Source organism: Protopterus annectens, chromosome 7.part0 (genome assembly GCF_019279795.1).
Source record: "Protopterus annectens isolate FY-2018-M chromosome 7.part0, PAN1.0, whole genome shotgun sequence".
Taxonomy (NCBI): domain Eukaryota; kingdom Metazoa; phylum Chordata; order Ceratodontiformes; family Protopteridae; genus Protopterus; species Protopterus annectens.
This window is the reverse complement of record NC_056739.1, coordinates 346274754-346281672: the sequence shown is the minus strand read 5'-3', so window position 1 is coordinate 346281672 and position 6919 is coordinate 346274754. Positions and strand designations below refer to the sequence as shown.

The following is a 6919-nucleotide window of genomic DNA, read 5'->3' as shown; positions in this document are numbered from 1 at the left end:
GGGTATGGGGTGGTGTGATTAGTAGGCTGGAATATGAGAAGTTTGGTTTTATTGGAGTTTAGTATTAGTTGAGAGTTGGTAAGCCATTCATCTACAGAAAGGAAGGGGGTCTATATTAGATAGTCAAACGTTGAAAAGAACGAATGCTCTTACACTGACTCCTAATAACCGAAACCACACAATGTTGAACATACGGAACAGCGATTTTTTTCCCAGGGAAAAAAATTGCTGCTCCAAAAAAAAAATCCACAGAAAAAATAAAGTGGGCAGCTTTGCCCCCCACACTCCCCAATAACACCCTCCCCCTACTTTAATATACCAACTCCAAAATCGCACCACAGTGGAAGAAACAGCAAAGTCTCAGCAATGGCCTAGCAATTTTTTTCCCTGGAAAAAAAATTGCTCTTCCGGCTGTTCAACATTCTGTGGTTTTGGTTATTAGGGGTTGATGTAACAGCGTTCACTCTTTTCAACATTCGACGTCCTGATATAGACCCAAAGGAAGGAGGCCTATGTTTGTAATTGCAGCTCTTGCATGGAAGGAGAGGAACAAATTAGTGTTGAGTCATCAGCGTATTGGATGACTGAGGCGTGTAGACTAGAGGTATGGAGGTTGTTAGCGACGATAGAGAAAAGTAAAGGACCAAGAATGGAGCCTTGGGGAGCATCCAGTCTGACTTGTAATAAAAGAGAGTTCTTGCCTCTACTGTACTGCTTGCTGTCTATTTGTTACATAACTTTGAAAGCAGGTAATGGTGGGTTTGCTAAGATTCAGTTCTGAGAGGGATTTAATGAGTTTGTTGTAGTTAACCATATCAAATGAGTTTGTTGTGGTTAACTAAATGTAAAATAAATAAATAAATAAATTAGAGCAACCAGGCATTGATGTAATCTCAATAAGCTGGATAGCTGTATGGCTTACAAATAGGACAAGGCAAGTGTCATACAGCAATTGCATAGCTGAAATCCTCAGTTACAGTCAGGGTGACCCCAAGGCTCTGCTCTAGGCCTTTCTTGTTTAGGTTGTATCTTTCAGCTCTGTTTCTTTCATCTGAGATTCTACAGTCTGTATGCAGATGACTTGAAATGAGTAAATTCATTACATGTTTTACAGCTAGGGCATGTCTGCAAAAGAACTTGACTAAATTGACCATTTGGGAGCAGGAAAGTAATATGTTGATAAAAACACTCAAAACTAAGTATATGAGATTTAATAGACATAGATTCAAGGGCGAATATTTAATATAGTACGCAGTGATTGAAAATGTAGATGAATTTAAGGCCTTGTTATATGGATAGGTCTAGCTTTGAGGTTTCCTAATCATGTAATCCAACTCGGTAACAGTAGTTACAAAACTGAAGGTTCTAGAAAAAGCTTTACAAAGTCTAGGAAATTAGAAATGATGAAATTATTGTTTGTAAATTACATTAGACTCAAATTAGAGTACGGAATAACAATATATTCACCTTATACAAACCAAGCTTGATTAAATTGGAAAGAGTACAGAGGAAATAAGCCAGGGACATCCATGGATGTGAATATTAAAGTTATTATAAAAGACTATGTGAACTTACACAGTCTCTCATACAGATATTTAAGAAGAGACTTTATTCACCTATATGTAGCATTTACAGAAAATAACCTCTGGGAATATTTGGGGTCATCAAAAAAGTAGTAGAGAATCATAAGACAATGTATTCAGATGGTTATATATGAAAAAGAGATGTACTAATTGTCTGAAAAATTAGCTGCTACATGTAACAGACTATCAAATGACATTAAAGTAAGCACTAGTAGTTTAGATATTTTTATGAACAATTTGGATGCAGATTCATGTCAAGTCATTGAAGGTAATTTGGCAAAACTACTTTCAGCAAACACCTAAAAAAGTTTGTTTTTACGGGGGGGGGGGTCCTGTGCACCCCCCATTCCTTGAACTAATATACTTATATATACCAACTCTGACATTCCACATCAGTGGAGATAAAAACAAACTTCACTATTGGTGAAAGTAATTTCAGGGAATAGCCCTCTCGCTGTTTTTGTGTTTGCCAACATTACCATCATTGAGTTGACATACTCCTTTTTGGCACTTATTATGGGAATAACTGATGTCCTTCCATATCACTGTTGTAGTATTCTTTACAATTGGGATCCTCTGCCAAAGGACCCCAGCGTCAGACCAGAATACCAAAGCCTTTTTCTGTAAATGGTGAACCGTACGACACATGTATGCTGCCTGCACCTGGTGTAGGGCATAAAGGTGATGTCTGGATGTAAATGGTGAACCGTACGACATGTATGCTGCCTGCACATGGTGTAGGGCGTAAAGGTGATGTCTGGATGTAAATGGTGAACCGTACGACACATGTATGCTGCCTGCACCTGGTGTAGGGCGTAAAGGTGATGTCTGGATGTAAATGGTGAACCGTACGACACATGTATGCTGCCTGCACCTGGTGTAGGGCGTAAAGGTGATGTCTGGATGTAAATGGTGAACCGTGCGACACATGTATGCTGCCTGCACCTGGTGTAGGGCGTAAAGGTGATGTCTGGATGTAAATGGTGAACCGTACGACACATGTATGCTGCCTGCACCTGGTGTAGGGCGTAAAGGTGATGTCTGGATGTAAATGGTGAACCGTACGACACGTGTATGCTGCCTGCACATGGTGTAGGGCATAAAGGTGATGTCTGGATGTAAATGGTGAACCGTACGACACATGTATGCTGCCTGCACCTGGTGTAGGGCGTAAAGGTGATGTCTGGATGTAAATGGTGAACCGTACGACACATGTATGCTGCCTGCACCTGGTGTAGGGCGTAAAGGTGATGTCTGGATGTAAATGGTGAACCGTACGACACATGTATGCTGCCTGCACCTGGTGTAGGGCGTAAAGGTGATGTCTGGATGTAAATGGTGAACCGTGCGACACATGTATGCTGCCTGCACCTGGTGTAGGGCGTAAAGGTGATGTCTGGATGTAAATGGTGAACCGTACGACACATGTATGCTGCCTGCACCTGGTGTAGGGCGTAAAGGTGATGTCTGGATGTAAATGGTGAACCGTACGACACGTGTATGCTGCCTGCACCTGGTGTAGGGCGTAAAGGTGATGTCTGGATGTAAATGGTGAACCGTACGACACATGTGTGCTGCCTGCACCTGGTGTAGGGTGTAAAGGTGATGTCTGGATGTAAATGGTGAACCGTACGATACGTGTATGCTGCCTGCACATGGTGTAGGGCATAAAGGTGATGTCTGGATGTAAATGGTGAACCGTACGACACATGTATGCTGCCTGCACCTGGTGTAGGGCGTAAAGGTGATGTCTGGATGTAAATGGTGAACCGTACGACACATGTATGCTGCCTGCACCTGGTGTAGGGCGTAAAGGTGATGTTTGGATGTAAATGGTGAACCATACGACACGTGTATGCTGCCTGCACCTGGTGTAGGGCGTAAAGGTGATGTCTGGATGTAAATGGTGAACCGTACGACACATGTATGCTGCTTGCACCTGGTGTAGGGCGTAAAGGTGATGTCTGGATGTAAATGGTGAACCGTACGACACATGTATGCTGCCTGCACCTGGTGTAGGGCGTAAAGGTGATGTCTGGATGTGCTATCCTCAGAACTTCTTTGCTACCATTCCAAACACCATTTTCAATTGTCGGTCTGAATGCTCATTTGCCTGCTGGTTTTACAGCTCTCAGTTAAGTGCCCCATTGGGGATTTTGTTTTTATTATCTTACTTTGCCTTGTTTCTGGTTGTTGGGTTTCATGTCATCTACAAAGGGGAAATTCCAATGTAGGAGACCATATATCTTGGGATGTTTGTCGGTCTTTTGTCCCTAACACCTTGCAGGGTTGGCTTACTTCCCTCAGAAGAATACCATGAAAGGATCTTACAGGTCTGAAGGCCTGCTGTCTGTGAAGAAAAGGGCCAAGAAAGCCTGGTCTGATTCTTTAGCCGTACCACATCCACTGGACATCTCTCTTGAGGCTGATGAAAACCCAGAGGATCATTTGTTTCTTTTTTGGATTCCTCTGCCTTGACCACTTCTGAAGCAGGCATGAACCTGATGCTATGCATGTCCATGGAGGTTTTGCAGATGCCTTCCTCAGATGTACAGGGGAACCACAGCTGGTTACTACTGAAAGGTGTAGGTGTGTTCCTCAAGTTTTAGTAGGGAAGAGCTTCTAAGTACTATCATTGAGTGCCATCAGGGGACAGAGCTTCCAAAATTTTTTGACATCCCACTCAAAAAGAAGCAAAAAACTAAACATATTTTGCCTGCACCAAAAGATCCTGTGAGTCAATATTAAAACTTCACTCAAGGCCTGTTTAATGTCCTTATGGCTCTCAAGCCTCCACAGGGTGTTTCTGTTCCTGCACCCACCAGGTCTTCTTTCCCTCTTAGGAGACCCAGAGAGCAGGATTCTTCTGAGGAGGAGGATGCTGATTCTGATGTAGAATCCCTGACTTCTTCCTTCCATATTCCTTCCCACTTGATTACGGTTCTGAAGAAGAGTCTGTCAGACCCGACTCTTCCTTTGAGGAGATTTCATTTGGCGATACTGTTTGTAGAATGAAATGGGACTGTGCTCGGGTGTCTGATGTTTGAAAGAGGTACTATGAGCTTCTACAAATGGAGTTTGGTAGACCATCTCCTATTCCTCTTGTTCTTGCAGCTTTACTGGATGCCTTTTCCTCTGCTTCTCAGGCTCCTGACTCCAAACCCCCGACTCCCAGGAAACCTCACAGGTTTTATATAGTACCTGAGGACTGCAAGGTTCTTTATAAGTGTCCTTCTGTAATGTTTAGTAGGTCCTGGGTTCATATCTGTAGCAATGATGTCTAACATTTAGTGATGCCCCAGTGGCCTAATGGATAAGGTATTGGCCTCCTAAGCCAGGGATTGTGGGTTCAAGTCCCATCTGGGGTGATATAAACTTGATGCAAGCATCTGTGGCTTCTGATAAGTCTTCCATTTTGTTGCCATACACTAAATTGCTACCACCTGATAAGGATAGCAGAACCATGGACAGACTGGGTATGTAGGGGTAGGGTACACTTCTGCTATCCTAGCCTTTAGAGCTGTTAATTATCAGACATATATGACTAGTTATGTATTGTGTCTTCTCTCTCGTACCTATCAGGCTATTTCTGATCTCCCTGATTCTGAGGGGAAGACCCTCTGCTCTTGCTTTGCTTGGGACATCATCCCAAGTAGCTTGCCATTTCAATAAATAACACCAAGATGCAGCTGATGCTTCATCTAGGGCTGCTGCTTTTGGATCTGTGTTGAGGTATTCCTGGCTCATACTTCAGCCTTTGCCTGATGATATCAAGACTAAACTGATGGATGCTCCTCTTGATAATGTGCATTTCTTTGGTGGTACTGCTGTGAAGTTGCTTAAGTCCCTACAAGAAAAGTGCAAGGCGTTACAGGAGTTGAAGCATATGTTTGTTTCCCCTGTGCCTAAGTTTCAAAGGAATTATTCTAGTAAGCCTGCCTTTGTTCATAGACAGTCTTACCCTCCCCCCAAAGGTAAAAAGGGTGGTAGAAGGGCTCCTCCTGCTAAGGATACCCTAACTCCTCCTACTCAGAAGCCTGCTTTTCCTGATAAACCAGGTGCTCTCTGTCTATCCTGCTCTTCTCAGTCATGTTCCTCTTTCTCTATATCTTTCCCTGCCCTTCCTATCTAGGTAAAGGCTACCCAAAACTCCTAGATTTTTTCCATAATTCGCCAGGATTATTGCATGCTTTGAAAATCTCTTCCTCCCTTTTTGGGGATTCATCAATCTCCTCGGGGACAACTGCCCTTTTTTTCTAAATTTGCTTCAGGGCTTGTTGTCTCAAGGAACAATTCACCATGCGACAGTGGTCTCACCTTTGATAACTACATCGCCACAACAGTCAGGAAATCCTTCTGTGTGGCACACCTCATCACTAAGGGCTTTTCATCCAGAAAAAAGGAGGTCATTGTCCCACTGTACTCATCCCTCATTAGACCCATTATAGAATACAACGCCTCATTTGGTATGTACCTGTCAAGACATCTGCAACAACTGGAAAGGCCGCAGAAATACCTCACTAAAAGAATCACAGGCCTAAAGCAGATGCCCTACGCTGACCGCCTTAAAAAACTCCAGCTGTACTCTGTCGCATATCGTCTACTCAGAGGTGATCTCTGCTTAACATACAAGGCCATGTCAAACCCAGAGCTGTTGGACATGCTACACTTAAAGAAATCCCAATCTCTCAGAGCCACACGCTCCAGGGATCTAAACCTTGTCATCACAATAAACAAAAACATGCTGGAGGGACAGGTTCCTGACCCAGAGACTCCCCAGACTCTGGAATAGATTGCCCATACATGTCAAGCAGAGTGCCTCTTTGGCCCTATTCAAAAGGATCCTTGACTATTGGATGGGAGAAAGGAAATTTACCCCAGGGATCACTTCAGTCGCCATGCTAGACAGGGGTCCAGGGAAGTAAATAGTGTGGGATGAAATAGCCAGGGAATTGTTATGGCTAGGCTTGTATAAGCCCTAGGGCTGATAGCCTAGTACCAACCTATGAACCTATAAGAAGCTCCAACTCCTCAGAGGGGAAAGGGGTTTTACTCCAGAATGTTCTTGGCCCCCAGGAAAGAAAGCACCTGGAGACCCATTCTGGATCTTTCTCAGCCAGATACCTTTTTAAATGTCCCTTCTTTTCAGATACTGTCCCTTCATACCTTGTTTCTTGTGCTACTTCCTCAGTCTTTTCTAGGTTCATAAGTTCATAGGTCAGTACTAGGCTATCAGCCCAAGGGCCTAAGTAAGCCTAGCCAACAAGGTTCCCTGGCTTATGCCACCCAAGAAAGTTATTTTCCTGTGCCACTGTCGAGCAGACACACAGAAGTGA

The 6919-nt window shown here is 43.6% G+C and overlaps 1 non-coding gene across 1 annotated transcript; it reads left to right on the top strand.

Moving 5' to 3' along the window:
* Positions 1-4878: 4878 nt before the first annotated feature.
* On the top strand, positions 4879-4951 carry TRNAR-CCU. The gene has a single exon. It is a non-coding gene; the product is annotated as a tRNA-Arg (tRNA).
* The last annotated feature ends 1968 nt before the right edge of the window (positions 4952-6919 follow it).